Source organism: Macaca thibetana, chromosome 12 (assembly GCF_024542745.1).
Source record: "Macaca thibetana thibetana isolate TM-01 chromosome 12, ASM2454274v1, whole genome shotgun sequence".
Lineage (NCBI taxonomy): Eukaryota > Metazoa > Chordata > Mammalia > Primates > Cercopithecidae > Macaca > Macaca thibetana.
Genome location: NC_065589.1, coordinates 19,159,728 through 19,184,618, shown reverse-complemented (window position 1 = coordinate 19,184,618; position 24,891 = coordinate 19,159,728). Strand labels below are relative to the sequence as shown.

Here is a 24,891-nt window from a genome sequence, read left to right as displayed (position 1 = left end):
CCTTTGACCACCTCCCGGAGGAAGCTGGGGACACATCTGGAAGGGACTTTTTTCAAAACAACGTAAGGATAAAAAGAAGGCATGACCTGATTCTGTAGTCTTTTACTTCAGGCAACAAACAAATCCTCAGTTCATGGCTCGGCAAGTTGTGACCCACAGGACTTGCTAACCCTACGCTGTGCCATGAGCCAGGCTGCATCATTTCAGCCCAGGGGAAAGATTTATATGCCTTCTTTTGCTTTCTGGACTCTTCAGAAGCAGAAACAAACGTAGCGAGGTGTGTTTCCGTTTTTAGAGACGTTTCTGCTGAACTTTGCCTTAAAATTTGCCCTGGAATCAAGTGATTTTTAAGACGGGCAATGTATGAACACTGGCCTAGCCTGCCTTTCTTATTTTTTAAAAACACTTCCCTTGTGTTAAACACATACAAAAGAAGTCTTGACACATGAAGGGTTACCAGCACGTTAAACCAGAGACGTGCCATTTTCCTATGAACATTGATTCTCAGATTTGTCCACCTCAAAACCCACCCTGACAAGGAGGAGAGAACTTGGATGCATAAGGTGAGGGTCTGCAGAGACCCCACAGTATCAGTGACAAACGAGTAGTATAGGAATCTTGCATTTAGGCTACCACAGCACACAACTCCAAAAAATGCCGTCTCATGTGTATACTGTCACAGGGTAGTCTAGGTATTTGATTGTAAAAATTCATAAGAATGATATGACAGTTTTCCTACCGTTTAGTCATTACATAAATTCAGCCCATCAATTTTTGTCCAATTTCTAATGAGTATCATTTTCTGAAATTATGTTTTATTATATTTTCTTTAGAGGCAGAAGAGTGATTTAATGATTTTGCTAGTGCCAATTTGTAGTTGACAATTTTCTATGAAAGGTAGCAGAGTTGTCTTTGGTTTTGATTAATGGCTGGTTGAAAACTAATCTTTGGTTCAGAGCTTTATTGCATTTGAACTGAACTGCAGCTCACCTGACTGCCACTTCCTTGAAATACTTGTTTTGAAGGGTTGCACGTTAGCAGGAACAAAAAACCCCAACACATCTAGCAATGCTTGTGCTCCAAAGTATACTGTGAGGAAAAACAGGTGGAAAACATTCTAAGAATCTTTGATATTTTTAATATTTTTATTGCAATGGCATAAGTACTTATTATGAGTTAAATTAGGAAGAATAAAAATAAGCACAACACTGACATGTCCACGCAAGGGACAAGCCAAGAAGGGAGGGGATGGGTGTCAAGGAGTAATGCTTTGCAAAGGTGAGGAGCAGTCAGGGGTCTGCTTTGCCCCCTTTATTTGGTAATAAAACAGGGCACTTACATTTTGAAGCAGCTGCTTTACATGTCCAAGATAAAATGATCACATTAAAATGTCACTGCTGTCAAAATGTCATGTCAAAATGACCTCATCTAAATGTCCTACCGTATGTCAGGCTGTTCCAAGTTTCAAGATTTCACTCTTGCACCCCTAAAATATCACCATGTTCCTGATAAAAGCAAAAATTGTCTTATATATACCACCTTGGTCTCTTTCATACCATTCCTGCTCATCATTTTCTGCTTGATTCGCTCTGATCTACAGAAATTCTCCAGGTATTAAATGCAGGTTAGTTAATTTTTAACAGCAACAACAAAATTAGCAAAGACTTATAGCCTATACCACATGCCAGATGCTGTTTTAAGCATTTTACCTGTATGGACTCAATCCAGCACAATCCACATGAGGGAGGCATGATTTTTATTCCCATTTTCAAGGCTAGGAAACAGGGGGGAAAAAAAGGTTCCTTTAGTATTTTGCCTAAGATAATAGTTAATAAATTGTGTAATTCACAGTCATAACTAATAGCTCCAGAACCTGGGCTTTCAGCCACTGTTGAAAGTATATTATACTGTATTGTACTATACTATACTATACTCTACTATACTATACTATACTATACTATACTATACTCTTCTATACACTATAGAACAAGTGTGAATAATTTCTAATTTATCCTATCCATTCACAAGATCATTCTTGTTTATTAACATTACCTAAACCTCTGGTGTAGGCAAATACCTTTCTTCATATTATTTGTAATATTGTAGATTATTTTTGAGGTAGATTGGTGTTATGGGCTTTGAGGTAAATTGATATTGTGCTTCCCCTCAAATTCACATATTGAAGTCCTAGCCCCCAGTACTTTAAAATGTGACTATACTTAGATATAGGGCCTTTAGAGAGATGATTAAATGAGTACATTTGAGTGGGCCCTAATCTAATCTGATGAGTGTCCTTATGAGAAGAGGATATGAAGACACAGAGAGAGAGATTCTAGGGAGGCCCACTCACCATGAAAAGGCCATGTGAAGACATAGCAAGAAGGTGGCCATCTGTAAGCCAAGGAGGGAGACCTCAGAAGAGACCAACCCTGCCAACACCTTGATCTTGGACTTCCAGCCTCTAGTACTGAGAGGCTGGAAAAATAAATGTCTATTGTTTAAGCCACCCTAATTTTGGTATTTTGTTATGGAAGCCCTAATAGATTAGTACAGCTGATAAACAATATGTGGGTACATAGATCTGTGTATAAATGTCATATACAATCTATTTTTTTATTTTTATTTCTTTTTAATATTTGAATTTCAGACATGCAGCCCATAAAAGAAAGTTTTTCAGGTAGCTAGTAAATAAGGCTGGTTCATATTGTCTGGACTAGAAAGTTTTGATTGACTGTTATATATGAGCATGAGTGCATGGATATTATCTGGATAAAGTCCTAGAAATAGACATTATTCTGCTCAGGCACCAAATCCTAATGTATGTAGAGGAGAATATTATTTGGTGGATTACTGCTGATATTTGTGAATAAAAATTACATATAGCTGCTTGACATAAACCTTTGTTCATTTCACTTGTAAATCTTCATACTTGCTTTAGTTAATGTAGTGACTAGGCAGTTTGTATTAGTGTTTGACTTTAACAAAAGTAAAATAAATGCACACAACGGTAAATATAGATAAGCATAGGCACACAATAGTAATATGACCTTTCTTTTTTCAGAGAAGTATTAAATATATATGCACTTAAATTGACATGCATTATAAAAGCTCATTTGTTGAAAGTTTAAGTGAATTATGTTTTTCTACCAAATAAGATTTTCCAAAGTATATGTAACATTAAGTAGGCAAAAATTCCCAGTGAATAGATTTTGAGTTTAAATAGGAACATTTTAATATCTCATGTAAAAATGCAAAAGAGAAAATTTTACCATACTTGGAATGGTGTTTTTTTATCACTAAACATATCTTCAATTAAATTAATGTCAAGAACCTTCGTTTATTGAAAAGTTTAAAACATCCTTTTACATTTGAAAAGTCTGTACCTTTGAATACAAGACAATCATATACCTTATTGTACCAAAGATCCACCCAGAATTATATAGGCTACTTTACTTACATTCTAAACAAAAGCTCTAAATTGAGACTTCATTTGTTAAAACTTCAGGAAAACCTATTACAAACAAAAATTTCTGAACTTGGGATTCCAAATTGACTAAATATTTCTTCATTTCTCCACTACCATTAATTTCATGTTTAAGATAGCAAAATAGGCAATAAAAAGCTAACACCTCCAAAAATAATTGGTATAGCTTCTTTAGAGGATAATTTAGTAATATTTTCATAATTATGAATCTTGGCCAGATGCGGTTGGCTCACTCTTGGCCTCCCTGCACTTTGGGAGGTCAAGATGAGAGGATTGCTTGAGGCCAGGAGTCAATACCAGCCTGGGGCAACATAGTGAGGCCCCCTCTCTACAAAAAAACTAAAATTTTGCTGGGCAGTCTTAGCTACTCCAGAAAGTTGATGGGGAAGGACTGTTTGAGCCCAGGATATCAAGGCTGCAGTGAACTATGATCATGTGCTGCACTCCGGCCTGGATGACAAAATGAGACCCTGTTTCTAAAAACAAAACAAAACAAAAAACAAACCAAAAACCCCCACTATGGATATTGCACTCTTTGACTCAGAAATTTCCATTTATCTTTAGGTATACCCAAAAACTTTGTTCACAAAACATATGTACAGGCATGTTCAGTACAGGGTTATTTCTAGTAGTAGAATGTTTATCAACATGAGACTATGAAACTAGAGTGTAACCAAATGGAGGAATATTATGGAACTGTGGAAAAATAGGTATATTTATAGGTAGTGATACGGAAATACAACTAAGACCAAGCATAAAGATTAAGGTACAAAATGTCTTATATAATTTGATACCTTTTATATAATTTATTAAAAGGCAATATATAGATCTATACATGCTTGAAGATGCATATGATTGTCTACTTTTCCTGAAATTAATCATCAGACATTTTAATGGGAATTACTTTAGAGGAGTAAGACTGAAGGTGGAGAGAAAGGAGGCTTTCTATCTTTGTTTTGTGTCTTCCCATACTGTTTGAATTTCTAACCATGTTCATACACTGTATGCAATTATTTTAATAGCAAAGGTGGTTAGAGTGAGCTAATGAGCCATTTGTGTTTATTTCCTTTCAGATACTTTTTTGTGTTTGAAAAAAAAATTAGGAATAGCATTTTAACACAGTTTTCAATTAAAATATTTATCTTGTCTTTTTCAAAAGAATATTTAAAATGTTTCATTTGCTGCTTTCAAATTGATGGCATGGTATTCACTACCAATATCAATGGACTGTATTCTTTTTGGGCACTAGAGGGAGTTTAGAAATGAGATAAAATACACTGAAGAACCAATATGGCTCCTAGAGTTCTCTGGCTGGATTTCCTTTCTCCCACTGAGAACCTCTAGAGAAAAAAAGCATTACTGAAACCATGGTTGACTTTGTAGATATATTCCTAAGAGTTTTTACGTAATTGAATCATATTGTAAGTTCTTCTGGGGAGATTGCTGTTGAGAGGAATCTTAGTGTGGATTGTCTAGAAAATAATGAAGCTTTTGTGAGACAGGTAATCACTGCCAGTTTATCATTAGATGACAATATTATAGTATTTTATAACCCTCTTTTCCAGTGGATACTGTAAATCTGAGGGGTAATTATGATTATATTGGTACAATCAGTTTTGTGTGCCTTGAAGAATATAGGTACTCAATGAATGTTTAATCAACTAACTAAAGAAATAAACAGGCTAAAGAAACAAACAGTTATTGTATCTGGGATGTTTTCCCCCTTATTATCCTAATTTAAATGACTGACTGAATTCTATTCAGTAACCCTCCTTCTGCACGTATTTATCCATTTCTTTATATGCTCATCATAACCGAGGCAGAGTAACAGTCATTGGTGATAAAATAAAGATTCTTATCTCAAAAACTTTTCAATCTAGTGAGAAGACAGATAAGAATAAACAAATCGAATGAACAAATGGATGGAGAAGATATAAGAAATAGGTGAGTGAGATAGGCAAAAGGATAAACATTGCTAATATAAACATCTGGATTTCCTGTATTTCTGAGCATATGTAGGTTGTACTTCTCCACCCTCTTGAAGTCATTCATTGTTATTTGACTAGCTCTAGCCAATAACATGTGAGTGGAATGGCAATGTGACTGCCAAGCTAAAGTATTGGATGGCTGGTGTTCAGCTCTCCAGCTCTTTCTTCCTTTGATGTTGCAATTAGAAAAGAACATGTCGACTTGAAGGTGTCATGAGATAGAGAAAACTGAAGTGCTGAGCCACCACATGGAAGGTGCCTTGGCTAAAGTGTTGTCATGCTTGGAAAATTAATGTGCATAAAAAAATAACTTTCATTACTTAAAGCCAATAAAAATTTGGAGCTGTTTGTTACCACAGCATAGCCAAGCCTATCCTGACTGATACACAAGATTAGGCAATGGAGAGTAATGGGGCAGTGCTCCTCCTGTACGATGGCCAAGAAATGGTCCTCTTACAAAGTGGCAATATCTATAGTTATTGTTATTTGGATGTGAATTTCAGAGTCAAGAAGGGGTAGCCATGGAGAAGAATGGTTCTGGAATATTGCCAGCGGGCCCCTGCTTGAGTCATGGGAGGACACTTGCCAAAAGCATTGATACCTTGGCCTCACCCTAGACCTGCTGCATTAGACCCTCTGGAGGCAACTTTAGGATTCTGTGATTTTAATGAGCTCCCCAGGTTATTCTGATGCACAGCCAGCTCTTGCAACCACTGCATTCAGTTTCAAGCCCTGATGGTTTACATTTCTGATATATATGGTATGATATATAGAAATTTCAAATTATATGCCTCTCAGTCTTTTCCTTACTCTGACAGGAAAAAAAAGAAAGGGAAAATCACATTTCAATTCTCATCAAAATGACTTTCTTTTTTCCCATAATTCTGACAGAATATGATTCCTTATGTGTCTGTCTTAGTTTGATGGAATCGACTTTAAGTCTTCAAGTCAAAATAATATCAAAGACAGGTGTTTTTTATTTGTTTGTCTTATTTTGACAGGATCAAAGTGTAACTTGAAGAATATTATTTTGAGAAAGAAAAATATCGTGGTAGCCAGAATGTTTTTGCTGTCAGAATTTAAAAAAAGAGAAAGAGAATTTACTGAATGCTTAATGTATGCACAATCATGCTGCAAAGTAATATATACTCCTCATTGAAATTTAATTTTCACAAAAATATTGGTGCCTTAAAATTTTTACTCTTTCCTTTCAATGATAGCCTAAAAATTTTTATTTTAATAACTATATTTATAGAATAAATTAAATAATTTAACACAAGAAGCTGTAAAGAAGAATAGATTCTTGAGTAATTGTGAATTCATAGTCTTCATTCTAGTTATTTTATGTATGTGAAAACTGAGTGATAAAACCTGCATTCAAGGCTTTAAATTTAGAACTAAAAAGGAAAGCTGCTGCCCAGAGGGAGAACTTACTATAGATAATTACTTTATAAGGTAGCCTCTATTAGATGTTCCAATTTCATATTTTTCAAAGCCAAATATAAAGTATATATCACATATGAACCTCTTTGCAATACTGTATAAAAATACTTTTTTAATTAAAATGGGAGAGATGGTGTACAAAGCAGACTGATCACATTTGTTTTTCTCTACTCCATTCCAGAACCTCCTTCAATAACAGCAAAAGTATATAATGTATACAATTTTATGCCTTTATACAAAGTCAAGAGAACAGGGTAAAATCCTGCTGGCTGTACATAATGGAAGATAAGTTAATACCAATGAATCCTTCCTCCAACTACCACAAAGACACAGAAGGATATGCCAATTCACCATTAACTACAATGATGGTGGAGAATAGGTCAGTTTCTCAGCATTACAGCTTCAGTCCACAAGATTCCCATATTTCCCTATATGGGACACTCAATGAGAGAGTGAGTGAATGAGAGAGAGGCACTAGATGACAAAACATTTACCCCTGGATTTTTGAGTCACCTTTTTACTTCAAATCCCAGAAGACTCTAGTCAAATAAAAGGATAAATATTCTGTGTTGACCTATTTCCCTCATCCAGAGCCTGGGAAATAATCTAAAATGGTAATTTGGAGGATGCCTCTTGCTGACAATTGAATGATCTTTTAAGTTCAATCTGGTCTTTGAGTTATGAAACAATAACATTTGTTTATTATTATTATTGTTAAGTTCACCACCAGAGGGAGCTCATCTTTTCCCGTCATCTAGAGACCAATAGACTGCAAAGTAACGACTTTTCTCCTAATTTCAGTATTAAAATATATTATATAATTTTTGCCTGGGATAAATGTTAGAATGTGTGTTTGCATTGAGCTGTTCTAGTTGTCTCAGAAAGCAGCAGAGAAACTTCAATCAACCACAAAACTGTCCTCCAATTTATTACCTCCTCATAACTTTCCACAATTGAAAAGAGAAAAATAAATCTACCTAGAGAATTACATTTTCCTTATGTTCCTCTCTGGAATTTACTACATTTTTCTAATGAAGCATCACTTCAGAATTTTCTAGGCTCTCTGAGTCAAAGCACAGCAGAAGGATCTTTGGAGAAAAACGATTGGCTGGTTGATGTTTGCTAAGTCATTTGAAAGTCTAAGATATCTCAAATGGAAATCTCCATCTGTGGTGACATAGAATACATCTATATTTAATGTTAATAGTCACTAATATTAAGTGTAAATAAGCAGAGAGCAAGATTGTAGGATCCTTATTCACCAAATTGGACGTAATCCATAACTAATTTTAAAAAATGAAGTCAGTCTTTTGGTAGGGAAGTGAATGATCTCTGAAAGTAAACTAAAATCAAATCCTAGAAGATGATATTTTAGTTTTCTTTTAGCATCTGCTTGTCAAAAGCAAGAATTTGATTTATTTAAGTCCTTTTTACTGCCAGTAGCAAATGTATGCTTTTTAGGAAGCAAGACCATTTTTATATTTTTGAAACTCAGTGAGTCTGCTATACCTGTAAATATTTGAATACTATAAATGCCTAGTGCTGAGGAGAAGGATATAGTGTTTCATTAAGTATTTGCTCCATTTTTAAAGAGCCCGTGACCATGGCAACCAGGTGCTGCCAACTGACCCCAATGGCAGCCACACTTGCTGCTTTATCTCGGTTGCTACTGGGAGCACACAAGCTTTATAGATTCATTGAATCACATAGATTATAGGCAATTTTGAAACAGTTCAAAATGAGAGGAATAGCTTGTTTTTAATCCAAAGAAGTAGAATTCTTATGCATGCACTATTTCCTGCAGGTAATATTCATACACAACTTAAGGATTTTAAGAAATAAAGGAAAGAGATTTGTGGAAGAATATGGCAGACAGATCATGTGTGCTTATTCTTTGCTCCATCCCAGAACCTCTTTCAATAACAGTTAAAGGATATAGGGTAATAATTTTATGCTTGTCTACAAAGACAAGAGTGCAGGAGAAGAGAAGAGGGAAGGCCAGATTGTCAACAGAATTTTGGAAGTTGGAAAATAGATAGATGAGTCATAACTGATTTAGCAGAGCAGAAATGTTGAAGCCAAACTGTCTTTTAGGGATGGAGGCAATGGCAATGACAGGCAAGCTGATTCATGCCATAGACCCTCAAAGGCACAGTGATAAGAGGGATCAGAATCTTCTGAATAAGCCTGGGATGTGGAGCTGGGAACACAGGACCTAGCTGATTGAGCACTCACACCCCTAAATTTGCACTCCCAGACACTGACTAAGGTAACTTTCCTGGAGAGGCAAGCTGAGGGAGCAGTGCATCATGGGGTTGAAAACAAGAGTCATGAGTGGAAATGTGGATACCAAAGAGCCAGTCAGTCAGCTTCCTGCCCCACCCAGCTCTCAAGCACTGGACTGGATGTTGGATGATTCTTCTTGAGATATAGGCAAGGCACTGCTTTCTTAAGTTATTAATCTCATACTAGTATTAGACTTTTAAACTATATATACATATTTATCACTAAAAATGATAATAAATTATTAATTGCAGGAAAAAAACTGATTTGAATCCGTGCCCCAAGCCATGTAGATTACATATGTGATATATAGTCAAAAATTTTAACGTGCATGCCACTACTCAGTTATGCCAAGTGACAGCTTATTGTTGGACTTACCCTGTTGCCCTGGAATTGGACACAGAGAGCCACAGTGAGGCTTGAAATACTGAAAGTAACTGCATCCTAAAAAGAGCTGCAAAAAACGAAGACCAGACAACTTCTCCAGAGCTAACAACAATGTAGTTAAACAGATACGGCTACCCCCAGCCACTATCTCCTATCTTCTTCCTCTCCAATTCCTCTCCCATCCCCTGATATGGTTTGGATCTATGTCCTTACCAAATCTCATGTTGACCTGTAATCCCCAGTCTTGGAGGTAGGCCTAGTGGGAGGTGATTAGATCATGGAAGTGGACTTCTCATGAATTCTTTAGTACTATGCCTCCTTGGTAATGTATAGTGAGTGAGTTCTCACCAGATCTGGTTGTTTAAAAGTGTGTGGCACCCCCCTCCACCCTATCTCTCTTCCTCTTTTCCAGCCATGTGAAGCACTGGCTCCCTTTTTGCCTTCTGCCATGATTGTAAGTTTCCTGAAGACTCCTCAGTAGCCAAGCAGATGCCAGCATCATGCTTCCTGTACATTTGGTGGAAATGTGAGCCAATTAAAGCTCTTTTCTTTATAAATTATCCAGTCTCGGGTATTTATAGCAATGCAAGAACAAACTAATATAGAACATCGGTACTGAGGAGTGGGGCGTTATTATAATGATACCTGAAAATGTGGAAGCAGCTTTGAAACTGGGTAATGGGCAGACAGAGATTGGAACAGTTTGGAGGGCTCAGAAGAAGACAAGGAGTTGAGGAAAAGTTTGGAATTTCCAAGAGACTTGTTGAATTGTTGTAACCAAAATGCTGATAGTGATATGGAGAGTGAAGTTGAGGCTGAGGAGCTCTCAGATTGAAATGAGGAACTTACTGGGAACTGGAGTAAAGGTCACTTTTGCTGTGCTTTAGCGAAGAGTCTAGTTGTTGTCAGGCCTCTGAGCCCAAGCTAAGCCATCATAACCCCTGTGACCTGCACATATACATCCAGATGGCCTAGAGCAACTGAAGAACCACTAAAGAAGTGAAACAGCCAATTCCTGCCTTAACGATGACATTCCACCATTGTGATTTGTTCCTGCCCCACCCTAACTGATCAATTGACCTTGTGACATTCCTTCTTCTGGACAATGAGTCTCGGGAGCTCCCCACCAAGCACCTTGTGACCCCTGCCCCTGCCCGCAAGACAAAACCACATTTAACTGTAATTTTCCACTACCAACCCAAATCCTTTAAAACTGCCCCACCCCATCTCCCTCTGCTGACTCCTTTTTTTGGACTCGATCCACCTGCACCCAGGTGATTAAAAAGCTTTATTGCTCACACAAAGCCTGTTTGGTGGTCTCTTCACATGGACGTACATAACAGCTGTATTATGTCCCTGCTCTAGGAATCTGTGGAATTTTAACCTTAAGAGTAACAATTTAGGGTTTTTGGCAGAAGAAATTTTAAGCAACAAAGCGTTCAGGATAGCCTGGCTGCTTCTAACAACCCGTGTCTTATATGTGTGAACAAAGAAATGGCCTGAAACTGGAACTTATATTTAAAAGAAAAGAACAGCATAAAAGATTGGAAAATTTACAGCCTGGCCATGTGTTAGCAAAGAAAATGCCATTTTCAAGGGAGCAATTCAACCAAGCTGCAGAAATTTGCATAAGTAAAGAGGAGACAAGTGCTAATAGACAATGGGGAGAAGGCCTTGAAGACATTTCAGACACCTTCTAGGCAGCCCCTCCCACCACAGGCTAAGAGGCCTAGGAGGAAAGTTTGGTTTAGTGGGCCAGGCCGAGGGCCCTACTGCCCTGCACAGCATTGGGACACTGCTCCCTGCCTCCCAGCTACTTCAGCTCCAGCTGGAGTTAAAAGGGGCCCAGGTACAGCTCATGCCTCTGCTTCAGAGGGTGAAAGACACAGGCCTTGGCAGCTTCCATGTGGTGGTAAGCCTTTGGGCATATAGAGTGTCATAACTGAGGCTTAGAAGCCTAGATTTCAGAAGATGTATGAAAAAGCTTGGATGTCCAGGCAGAAGCCCTTATGGAGGACCTCTACAGGGCAGCACAGAGGGGAAATGTGGAGTTGGAGCCCCCATACAGAGTCTCCACTGGTGCACTGCCATTTGGAGCTGTGGAAAGAGGGCCACAATGGGGTCTGTCACAATCTACTGACAGCTTGCCCCCTGCACCTGGACAAGCCTCAGGCACTCAACATCAGCCCTTGTGATTAGCCACAGGAGCTGAACCCTGCAAAGCCTCATGGACAGAGCTGCCCAAGACATTGGGACCCCAGCCCTCATACCAGCATGTCACGGATGTGAGACATGGAATCAAGGGAGACCGTTGTGGAACTTTGAGATACAATAACTGCCCTGCTGGGTTTCAGGCTTGCATGGGGCCTGTAACCACTTTCTTTTGGTGAATTTCTACCTTTTGGAATGGGGGTATTTCTTAATGCCTGTACTCCCATTATATCTTGGGAGTAACTAACTTGTTTTTGATTTTATAGGCTCATCGGTGGAAAATACTTGCCTTGTCTCAGATGAGACTTTTGAGTTTGGACTTTTAAGTTAATGCTGGAATGAGTTAAGACTTTGGGGGACTGTTGGGAAGGCATAATTGTATTTCACAGTGTGAGAGGCACATGAGATTTTGGAGTTGGGGGACAGAGATAGAATGATATGGTTCAGATCTGCTTCCTCACCAGATTTCATGTGGAATTATAATCTCCAGTGTTGAAGGTAGTCCTGGTGGGAGGTGACTGGATCATGGGGTTAAAGTTCTCATGAATGGTTTGGCACCATCTCCCCTTGGTACTGTATAGTGAGTCAGTTCTCACAAGAGCTGGTTGTCTAAAAGTGTACGGCACCTCCCCCACCCTCTCACTCTTCCTTCTGCTCCAGCCCATGTGAAGTGCTGGCTTCTCTTTCACCTTCTGTTGTGATGGTAAGTTTCATGAGGCCTCCTCAGAAGCTGAGCAGATGCCAGCACCACGCTTCCTGTACAGCCCGTATCACCATGAGCCAGTTAAACCTCTTTTCTTTATAAATTACCCAATCTCAGGTATTTATTGATAGCAATGTGGGACCAGACTAATACACCTCTCTAGGAGATAAACATGAGAGAAGTTGGGGCCAGAGGGTAAAGAAGAGAAAAGCATATTGAAATCCTGGGCCTTTACCCCACCTATAGGAAATTGCATAGCTTTTGGGAGGGGATTATATCCATTCTTCCTGCAAACTAAAAGAAAGTGCATTAGTTTACCCTTCCTGCTGTAACAAACAACCACAAACTTAGTGGCTAACAACAATACAAATTATTACCTTACAGTTCTGGAGGTCAGAAGTCTATGATGGATCCACTGGGTTGAAATCAAGGTGTTGGCAGAGCTGCATTGCATTCTGGAGGCTCCAGGAGAATATCTGTTTCCTTGCCTTTTCCAGCTTCTACAGTCTGCCCACATTCCCTGGTCCGTGGGCCCTTTCTTCACCTTCAAAACCTGCAATAGCCAGTCAAGTCTTTCTCACATTCCATTGCTCTGACACTAATTACCCTGCCTCCCTCTTCCACATTTAAGGACCTTTGTGATTACACTGGGTCTGCTAAATATTCCAGGATACTCTCCTTATTTTAAGGTCAGCTGATTAGCAACCTTAATTCCTCCTTGCCATGTGATGTAACATATTCAAATATTCTGTAGATTAGGAGATGGATGTCTTTGTAAGGAGGAAGGAAATAATTGTTCTCCCTACCACAAAAGAGCTTGAAGAAAGAGTTCTCCATTCATAAGTATCCATTCACAAGTATCTGAAGTGCCATTCTTTATCCATTCATCAATATCTGCAGTGCCTTTAGAAGGGGTAGCATGGGTTTCAAATTGGACATAAGCTTAGGCTACTCAGATCCATTGTCTGTCCTACCAGAGGATAAGAAAATTAGAGATAAATGGCAAGCTGGAGAAAGGGAGCAGCCTGCACCTTTTCTGTGGATTAACTAGAACTGCTGATATGGTTTGGCTATATCCCCACCCGAACCTCACCTTGAACTGTAATAATCCCCACATGTCAAGGGCAGGGCCAGGTGGAGATAATTGAATTATGGGAGCAGTCTCACCCATACTGTTCTTGTAGTAGTGAATAAGTGTCATGAGATCTGATCGTTTTATAAATGGGGGTTCCCCTGCACAAGCCCTCTTGCCCGCCATCATGTAAGATGTGCCTTTGCTTCTCATTCGCCTTCCACCATGATTGTGAGGCCTCCCCAGCCATGTGGAACTGTGGGTCAATTAAACCTCTTTCCTTTATAAATTAGTCAGTCTCAAGTATGTCTGTATTAGCAGTGTGAGAACAGACTAATACAACTGCAGAAGACAATCAGGCACGAAATGTCTTTCTGTGAGCCAGAAACCCTGGGAGGTGAGGCAAGAGGCTGCGGGGTGTGACTCTGGGGATAACAGTTGGGGGTGATGATGAAAGAGGCAAAGCTAGGTCTTCTGTGCCAGGGAACTTGTGCAATAGGAAAACCTCATGGCTCAGTGCCTCCAAATGGACTCATGTGCATGCCTCTGAGAACAAGCACTTTCCCTGCTGCACCAAGGGTGACGGAAAAGATCAAACTGGCCAGAAAAGCAATGGCCATCAACAATAGTGCAATCACATGGCCAGTTAAGGAAAATAAAATGGTGCTGTCTTTACTTCTATCTCATCTTCCATCTCTCCAACCCCAGAGGAGTTGATACTAGAAAGGGTGGCACAGGTACCTTTAGAAAGTCATCCAAATTCTCTCCCTACTTGGAACTTTTAGCCTCAAGTAAGTCAAAGCTGTGTTGGGGAAGGGATAAAGAAGTATGAGATTACAATTTAAAATTGGTCTGAACCAGACTTTTGAAAACGTTTTACTGAAATATGATACACCTACTTTAAAAACTACACTGAGGTGTATAGATTGCTAAATTTTCACAAACTGAACACACCAATGTGACCAACATCCAGATAAGAAGCAAAATATTACCAATCCCCAGATACTCCCTTATTCCTTTCCACTCTCAAAGGTTGCTCCCTCTAGAGTAATCAATATCATGAATTTAAGCAACATACATTAGTTTCACCTGTTTTTGTACTTCATACAAATGAAATCATACAGTATATTTTGGATCTGACTCCTTTCATTCAACATTATGTTGCTGAGAATCATTTTTTTGTTTTTACTTGTATTAGTAGATCATGTATTTGCCCCTTTGTAAAATATTCTATTATATAACTAGACTGCAATTGATCTATTCTATTGTTTATGGGCATAAAATAACTTCTGGCTTAGACGTATCAAATATAGTACTACAATGATTATTCTACTATGTGTATTTTGTGGAAAATATGCTTACTTTTCTGTTCAATATGTACCCAGGAGTGGAATTTTGGGTCATATCTTCAGTTTGGACATATGTTACTGTGTTAGTCCATTTGTGTTGCTATAGAAGAATATCGGAAACTGGGTAATTTACAAAGAAAAGAAGTTTATTTTGCCTCGAGTTTCTGCAGGCTGTATAGGAAGCATGGTGCCAGCATCTACTCCTGGTGAGGACCTCAGGAAGTTTACAATCACAGAGGAAGGCCAAGGGGAGCCAGAACATCACATGGTGCCAGGGGGAGCAAGAGCATGGGGAGAGGTGCCACACTCTTTTAAACAACGAGACTTTACATTAACTCACTCATTAATGCAAGAAGGACACCAAGCCATTCATGAAGGATCCACCCCCATGACTGAAACATCTCCCACCAGGCCCCACTTTCGACACTGAGAATCACACCCAACATGAGATTTTAAGGGGACAAGCATCCAAACTATATCAGTTATCAAATAGTTTTTTAAGGAGCCGTATGGAAGGCCTATTGTTTTACATCTTAATTTTATACTTGGTAGTTTCTATTTCATTTGAGATATTCTAATGGTTGTGTAATAATATCTCATAGTTTTAGTTTGCATTTTTCTGATGACTAATAAAGTTAAATAACTTTGCACATGTTTATTGGCCATCTGAGTACTTACTTTTTTGAAATATTTTTTAATCTTTCATCCATTTTTCTATTCAGCTGTCTTACTGACATATAGGGCTTCCCTATATATTCTGGATATGAATCCATACGAATCTCCATATTCTTAAGTGAATATCTTCTCTTACTTGGTAAGTTACTTTTTTATTCCCTTTTAATGATGTCTTTTGATGAACAGAAGTTCTTAATTTTAATAGAGTCTAATTTATTAATATTTTCATGGTTATATGTTTCATGTCCCCTTTAAGAAATCTTTGGCACCTCCAAGACAATGAACTTATTTGGATTAGACTTTTTATTAATTCAAAGTGACAAGAAAGCTATCAGTTCTACCTAAAAGGCTGATTCATCTGAGTGTGGTTGAGGGTAATGGTTGGAGACAAATCAAATTTTTTCACATTTGTACGTTATCTATTTCAGTCTGTTTGACAAAGGAGCTGCACAAAGAAAATATAGCTGTTGCTTTCGTTTGGTTTTGTTTTGATTTTGAGGTAACATTCTGAGAGTCATCTTTTATTTTACTTTTATTCTTTTTACAATTGACACATAATTGTACATATTTACAGGATACAACATGATATTTTAATACATGTGTAAATTGAATAATGATAAAATCAAGGAAATTAGCATATGCATCACCTTAAACCTTTATCATTTCTTTGTAATGAGGAAATTCAAATCTTTCTCTGTAGCTTTCTCTGAGTTAGGCAAGAAAAAAATTTACACTTAAAATCTCAGTTTCTTCTGGTTTGAACCATGCATTTGTATTAGTCTATTCTCATGCTGCTAATAAAGACATACCAGAAATTGGGCAACTTATAAAGGGAAGAGGTTTAATGGACTCACACTTCAGCATAGCTGAGGAGGCCTCAAAATCATGGCGGAAGGCAGAGGAGAAGCAAAGTCACATCTTAGTGGTGCCAAGCAAGAGAGCATGTGCAGGGGAACTCCACTTTATAAATCCATCAGATCTCGTGAGACTTATTCACTATCATGAGAACAGCACAGGAAAGACCCGCCCCCATGATTGAGTTACCTCCCACCAGGTCCCTCCCATGACACGTGGGGACTATGGGAGCTACAATTCAAGATGAGATTTTGGGTAGGGACACAGCCAAACCATATCAACCTTTCAGATAGATGTTTAGTCTTCCTTCCCACTCTTCTAAAGATGTATGAATGGGATACATAAAGGGGATTCTTAGGTTATTCTTTGGGTACTTGCTGGATTGCTGGCAGTGGAATTTTCCAATGTTTACTGGTCACTGCTCACCTTTCTGAAATTTGTTGCTAAGGTCTATAGCCAGAGGGTTCGTGGTTTATCCTCTTTCAGTATGGCCAGGTATCATGGCATCACCTGGGGTCTGCTTGTGATTCTCAGTTGATTCCTGGCCTAGGTGCTGTCCCTGCCATCTTTGGCACAGACTCATTTTGACCCCAGCACAATGACCTATCCGAGAAGTTACTGTCCAGCATTACCAGCTGCCCTCTACAGGGCAGGCTGACACTTTTGGACACCTTCCCCTGTTATCACCAAAGAATCAGGAGAAAACTCAGGAGTTTAGACTCAAAGCTTCCCTCTGAACCAGTAGGTCATACCCTTTGCTCTCCCAACAACAGTGCTGGGGAATCCTCCTAGAAACCCAAACCTGAGTCAGGACAAGTTCCTTTGGTTTCTATCTTCCTCTCATTCTATTTAGTAACACTTTCCAGTAGCAGAAGGAAGAGGTACCAGGTAGTGACAAATCATGATCCTTGTGGAAAATCATTAACCAAAATGGCCACGATTATTTCCTTTCATGCTTCTTTGCAATGTGACTTTGAAGTTTTTCCCACCAAGAAGGGGAGTCTCTCTCTCTCTACCCTTTGACTCTGGTTAGCATGATGATTGGCTTTAACCAACAAAATTAATCAGAAGTGATATCATGTCTTTCTGCCTCTAGGCCTGAAAAGGTCATCTGTGCCTCAGTCTTCTGCCCCAGAATATGGTCACCACCACATAAGCAATCCAAGGAGAGCAATCCCAGCAGGCCTAGCTGAGATCACCCTAGTCTAGCAGCCACCAGTCTATCAGGCAGCTGATCCCAGACACAGGAGTGAGCCCAGCTGAGACTAAACTACTTAGCAGAAGTAAACCCAATTTGATGATCTGCAGAATCATGACCTAGATAAATGGTGGTGGTTTAAAGACAGTAAATGTTAAGGTGGCATTTCATGTAGAAAAAGCTGATTCTTTTCTCACTGTCTCTTTCCCACACTTTGCCAGTACAAAAGGGCAAGATTTCACCTCATCTACCTTTCTGTTACAGACTGTGCTTAGGCACATCCCCAGTCCCCATTTATCTCCTGGGAACACCAAGCCTCATGGTGCAGTCTTAATGGTGGGATAAATCTTGTCTCAATACTATGGAAGAAATTCTGTCATTTAAACGTCAGGCTTGGCTCATCATAGGTTAATGCTAGCTATAGGAATTTCTAAAATAATTTTCTCTTTCTGTGAAACCTGGCTTCTAAGAAATAATTTTATGGTTGCAGACTAAAAATTCCACTTTGTATGCAAGAACAGAATGGGTCATCTTTCTTTTTGTAAGCTTGCTTTAAAAATCCTAATCCTCTGAAGGAAATGGATGTCTCAGAAAGAACAGGTCTGGAGCAGGGGAAGGTCATACTGAAGTTAATACAAAAGAGTGAAACACATTGAAATATGTTTTAAAACATTATCTGTATGAACTATGTCTTCTTGGGGCAATCAGGCATATCCTAGATTCCTCATGGACTGGAGGAGAAGATTGGGATTTTTGATCCTTTGTGTCTAAATTGGACATTCTCTGACTTTTTGGTACTTATGATGTAACCAGTAAGACCTTCAGTGCAAGAGTAAGACATAGACCACCAAAAATGAAACACATGAACAAGTCCTAAAAAAACCCAGGATGAGTCTAGAAAACAAGGTCAGGGCTTTTCAGTACCTTATTTATTGTTTTTCATAAGTCTCTGGAAAGGAAGGAGGAGCCACGGGGAAGAAAAAGAGTAGTATATTCAAAATAGATCTTTCTTTTCTTTGGAGGATTGAACTACCTGGACCTCATTTCAGTAAGTTGAGGACAGGGGTTGTGCTGCCAAAAGCAAACAAAAACACCACTGCTAGGCACTGTGGGAGACCCAAGGCAAGGTACCTGTTATTAAGAAACTTTCTACTCAGTGGAGAGGTAGAATTAACCAAGACAAAATAAGAAATGGTAGTGACACAGTGCAGGCAAGCCTCAAAACTGGGACTTAGTCCGGGAGGATTCTTGGCTTTACTCAGGAAAGAATTCAAGGGTGAGCCGGTGGTGTCAGTAACTTTCATTGAAGCCCCATTGCATGGCAGCGGGAGAGGTACTGCTCCTTGTGGAACAGGGCTACCTCCATAGGCAGTGTGCCCAGAGTAGCAGCTCAGAGGCAGTTCTGCAGTCATATTTGTACCCACTTTTAATTACATGCAAATTATGGGACAGATTATGCAGACATTTCTAGAAAAAGAATGGTAACTTCCAGGTCATCAGGTCGTTGCCACGGAAAGGGGCAGTAACTTCTGGGTGTGCCCATGGCACTGGTAAACTGACATGGAACTGGTGAGCATGTCTCATGAGGAGGTGCTTTCATCTCTTCCCTGTTGTGGCTAGTCTTCAACCTGGTCCAGAGCTCAAGCCCTACTTCCAGAGTTGAGTTTGCCTCTGACCTTATTTCCCCCTCAGGGATTAGATACTCTTCTTCCTTAACCTTAAGAGGTGCAAAAGAGTGGCCCTGCCTAGCACTGGAGGAGCAAAACTCTCTGAACACCTGATCTAAGGGGTCCGGAATCAGGACATTTTCATTCTTCAGATCAGTAGATGGGATGGATGGGAAACTTTGTCCCAGCATTTTCTTTACATGGAACTGTTATAATCTAGAAGACACAAACTTTACCAAGAAGTTAAACAAGAGCCAAAAATTAGTAATAAGAAGGCAATTATCAGAGGTCCTAGGAGAGGTAAAATCCAGATGAGAATTTGAAGGCACTTTTTTTTTTAGATGGAATTTCATTCTGTCACTCAGATTGGGGTGCAATGGTACAATCTTGGCTCACTGCAATCTCCACATCCCAGGCTCAAGCAATCCTCCCACCTCAACCTCCCAAGTGACTGGGACCACAGGCATGTGCTACTATGCCCAGCTAAGTTTTTGGTAGAAATGGGGTTTTGCCATGTTCCCCAGGCTAGTCTCAAACTCCTGAGTTCAAGCAATCCACCTGACTTGGCCTCCAAAGTGCTGGGAGGGAAGGCGCTTTTGATAGTCAACCAGATATAGCTGAGGTCAGTGCCCTGGTTTTATCTATGTAACCAGGTAGCTTGCTCATAGGGTCTTTCAACTGTTAACCTCAATCTTTCCAGAGTTGTTAATATAAGTACAGCAGGTTTTATTAATAACTGCACAGACTCCACTTTGTGTAGCTAGTAAATAATCCAATGCTAGTCTTTTATTGAGAATTACATTTGCCACATTGTCAAGGGACTCTTCAATTCCCTTTAATGCCTGATTTGTGTTTGTGGCTAAGGATTTTAGGGTTTGAGTTAAGTTTTCTTATGGTTGACTCATGGTAGGCAAAGCCAACCCAAGGTGCTACTAGTCCTATTGCTGCCCCAGTTTCTGCCAGAATTAATCCAATTCTTCATTTACTTCTGGTATTCCTGGGTCCTGTGGGGTTAGACTTTGACCCCTTGAGGGGCAAGGGTAGTCAATGTAAATTCACCTCTGTTCCAAGTTCTTTATATACAAGGGAAAGCTACTCCTAAAAGAACAGGTGTCTCCCTATGTAGTTGGGAGTGGTTACAGAGTGTGAATTTTTCCATTCAAGGCCACAACAAAAATGAGCACATTTGAAGCAAAAATAGAGGCCCTACAGGGCATGATGTCTATCTATCACTGCCAAGTTCAGTCTATATATTCTTTCCCTATTCCAATTGGGGTGGTGGAACAATCTTTGCTTTCCAGAAGGGTTTGGTATGTCCACCATCTAGATTAGGCAATTATTTTTTTCCCCTTTATGTTCAGATCCAGGAGAAGGCACCATATATGGTCTTCTCACTTACAAGTGGAATTCCATTTACTTTGCTGCAGCGTTGGGAACTTGGCAACTAGAGTTGGTTTACAGTATCACAGAGAAACTCCCCTTTTGGGTCATTAACACAACAGTGGGTGCAAAATATAGAATCATTAGTGCACTTGTGTATTAGTACATTTTCACACTGCAATGAAGAAATACCCAAGACTGGGTAATTTATTTAAAAAAAAAACAGGTTTAATGAACTCACAGTTCCACCTGGCTGGGGAGATTAATCATGACAGAAGGCAAAGGAGGAGCAAAGTCATGTTTTACATGGCGGCAGGCAAGAGAGCATATGCTGGGGAACTGCCCTTTATAAAACCATCAGATCTCATGAAACTTATTCACTATCACCAGAACGGCATGGAAAAAAAACTGCCCCTATTATTCAGTTACCTCCCATTGGGTCCTTCACATGACATGCAAGGATTATGGGAGCTACAATTCAAGATGAGATTTGGGTGGGGACACAGTCAAACCATATCAAGTGGAGATATAGATACCCAACTTCCCAAGTCCAGGTAATAGAGGCAGGGGGTGTTCACATGGAATCCATTAAGTGGAGGTGAGTTCTATATAACAAGTGTGGGGGTTTGGGTACTTTGGGATCACTATGGTTGGCTAGGAGGTCTGGGGAGTTGACTGTGAGATTTTTGGATAGATCAAAAGATAGAATGTTGATGACAAATCCAGAAACTTTGCTTGCCCTAATAGGTATAGAAGACAGGACGAAGCAGGGAAGAGGATCCCACAGCATCAAGTAAGGAAGGGACAGGGTAAACCATGTTGCTCAAAAGGAGACCCTGGAGTCCCCAAGCTGCCATAGAGCTCACCCAGCAGTGAAGACACTGAAGAAAAATGTTAAGGTGGCCACTTCTTTGCCACTGCGAGAAGCTGTCTGTCTCGTCAAGGGTCCAAGACCCCTTTAAACTTACTTGAGCAAGGTAGCTCTTTGGGGCCAATGTAAGAAGGTTAACTGTAGTATTAATGGGGAGTCTTTTTCTCTCTATCACAGGGAACAGTTAGGACAGTCTCATTGTCGATGGTCCTTTTGTTTACAGTAGGCACACTGATTCTGACCCAGTGGTCACCAAGTCAGGGGCTCCTGTCTGGGTCTCCCAAATGCCAATCTCATAACACTTTCTTGGGATGGGTAATTCTGAGACGGCAGGGGGTTTAATGCAACTGCTAACAATTGTGCTTTTTGTCTACCTGTTTTAATTCTTTTTTTCACCTTTTTTGCTCTGTCTGTATTGTTGTAAACTTTTTTCTCTCTCTTTTTTGAGATGGAGTCTCACTGTGTTGCCCAGGTTGGTGTGCAGTGGCACAATCTCAGCTCCCTGCAACCTCTGCCTCCTGAGTTCAAGTGATTCTCCTGCCTCAGCCTCCCGAGTAGCTGGGATTATAGGCACATGTTACCATGTCCAGCTAATTTTTGTATTTTCAGTAGAGACAGGGTTTCACCAGGCAGGCTGGTCTCGAACTCCTGACCTCAAGTGATCCACCTGTTCGGCCTCCCAAAGTGCTGGGATTACAGGTGTGAGCCACTGCACCTGGCCTCTTATTGTTGTAAACTTTAAAGGCTATGTTTAAAAGTTGACAATAGGGGTTTGAGGTCCCATTACTGCTTTTCATGGCTTTCTCCTAATGTCAGGGGCAGATTGTGTAACAAAATGTATAACCAAGAGAGCTTGCCCTTTTGGAGAGCCTAGGCCTGCGTTAATATATTTCCTGAGTGCTCTAACCAAATGACCCTGAAACAGGGCAAAATTTTTATTTTTTCCCTCAGTTATTTCTCTAACCTTGTCATAATTGACTGGCTTAATCACCCCTTTTTTAATTCACTCTTTTCTCACAGCACAGCAAGTGGATGAAATATTAGTAAGTCATGACAAGTTAAATTAAAGAACATGGTCAGCTTAAACTCCTCCATAAATTTTTCTAGATCCTCTGAAAGCCGACCAAATTTTTCCTTTTATAAAGCCAAATTAGAGAAAACGGCACATGTACTCTGAGTGTTCCCCCATTCCTATCAGCTACCTCCCTCAATGGACACATGGGCACAGGATTGACTTTAGGGGTTGATATGGGGTTCCACTTCCAGTGGTACTGGTTGGGCTTACTTTCTCAGACAGAGGCGGGTATAGCATGGAGCTAGTTGAATAAGGAAGAGGTGTGCCTGACAATCTTGGGGTGGGATCCTTCATTAGAAAATTGGTGGGAACCCCCCTCAGTATTGGGGATCTGAGAAGACTCTGGGGAAAAAGTAGGCCTTCTAGGGGGAGCAGTTAGGAGGTGATCTCTTAGGCCAGGGGTCCCCAACCCCCAGGCTGTGAACTGGTACCAGCCCTTTGCCTGTAGGAACCAGGCCACGCAGCAGGAGATGAATGGCAGGAGCAACAGGCAAGCATTATGGGCTGAGCTCTGCCTCCTGTCAGATCAATGATAGCATTAGATTCTCACAGCAGTGCAAACCCTATTGCAAACTGAGCGTGTGAGGGATCTAAATTGTGCACTCCTTATGAGAATGTAACTAATGCCTGATGATCTGAGGTGGAACAGTTTTATCCTGAAACCATCCTCTCCCAGCCCTGGTCCATGGAAGAACTATCTTCCATGAAGCCAGTCCCTGGTGCCAAAAAGGTTGGCGACTGCTGCCTTAGGCAGAGCTTCCTGGTGCCTGGAAGTAATGTGAGTCAGTAAAGGACCATAAAAAGCCTACACATAAAAGACCTCCTCCCATTTTTCCTTTTTTTTTTTTTTTTACCAAGTAAGTTCAATTGCAAAATATCATCATAACATATAGAACCATGTTTAGGCTAAATCTGTTGATTTTCTAAGTTGTATTGAACCCAAATAATGATGCAATAGAAAATTAATTCCTTTTCTTTAAGCTGAATTTTAAAAATTTGCTCCAATAGCATAAGAGACACGGTAGTAGCGAGTTTTCTGAGATGCTTGTCACTGTCCCCATGACTAATAGAGATTTTTCTGGACACAGAAATTTTTCTAAATGTAGCAAGAGGTAAAGCAACTGGGCCCCTGTTATTTTTCCCTTTTAGATTTCCACTTCCCAAAGAAAAGGTGTAAGTATAGGTAGCACGGTGTTAACGATTATAAGGATTATAAATGTTTGTCAGGGAACAAAATATAACCAAAGACGTATTTGTATTAAGCAAAGTATAGAAGGAAGAGTAAATAAGGTGACAGTAAAAAAGAACATGCTGTTACAGAAAATAACAACTTCATGGTGGAAAAAAAGAAAGAGCAAGACCAGGATTCTCCTAGGGTGGGCCTCCAACTCAAACCATCATAGAAGGAATGCCAGTGCCAAAAATCCTAGAGCATCTGGAGGGCAGCCAACAATACCAAATGGCAACAACCCAAACTATCTGAGTGTTAGTCAATGAGGGTCCCCACATCAAATGCCAGAAATCCTGGTGTACCTGGGACTGACCAAATGCAGAAAACTCAGGAGCATCTGAGGGACAGCCAACAGTGAACCACAGAGGACTGGTTGAGGACACAGAGCAACGTGAATCTGGCATCCCAGAATCAACACAGCAGGGGACCTCTCACAACCAATTGTCCTGCCTTAAACAGTTGCCCATGGAGTGAAAGCAAAAATAAAATAAAATAAAATGACTGTGAACATAACATACATTTTAAGACTAAAAATAAAATGGTTGTTGGTTGTTGGACCACTAAAACGGCATCAGAGGACAAAGGACCATGGAAAGGAGTGACAAGGACATGTTTTAGGGCACTCAAATAATGAGGGATTATTAAATGACCACTTAGCCAGAGGCTTTTATACCCTAGCCTACCCCATATTGTGGGGTTAGGAGGAAGATGAGACACTCACCCCATCTGCAAGAGCCAAAATAGTGCTGACCATTCTTCCGTGTGGGACTGGGGTGAAGGTCCCTCCAGGTTTTCTCAGCTCGAGGGAGCTTGGCTGCCATGTGGGGGGCCAGCATGGGGACCAGAGATCTGCAGGCCTACTGGTAGGAATGACAGGTCTCATACAAGGTGGCAGTATGATGGCTCCTTGCCCTTTCACTCAGCTCTGCTGCCCCTAGGAAAGGTGATGGCTCTTCAAAGAGCCTTTGGCTAGTGTTACAGCTCTGTAGTGTTAGCAACTCGTCAGCGTTACAGCTCTG

The 24,891-nt window shown here is 40.1% G+C and overlaps 1 protein-coding gene across 1 annotated transcript in view; it reads right to left on the bottom strand.

Moving 5' to 3' along the window:
• The window catches only part of FARSB (phenylalanyl-tRNA synthetase subunit beta), an 896,824-nt gene extending 873,860 nt beyond the window's left edge, over positions 1–22,964 (bottom strand). The window contains exon 1 of the mRNA XM_050752079.1: positions 22,955–22,964. The gene's annotated coding sequence lies outside the window, so the exon portion shown is untranslated. The remainder of the gene's footprint in view (positions 1–22,954) is intronic.
• Between the last annotated feature and the right edge of the window lie 1,927 nt (positions 22,965–24,891).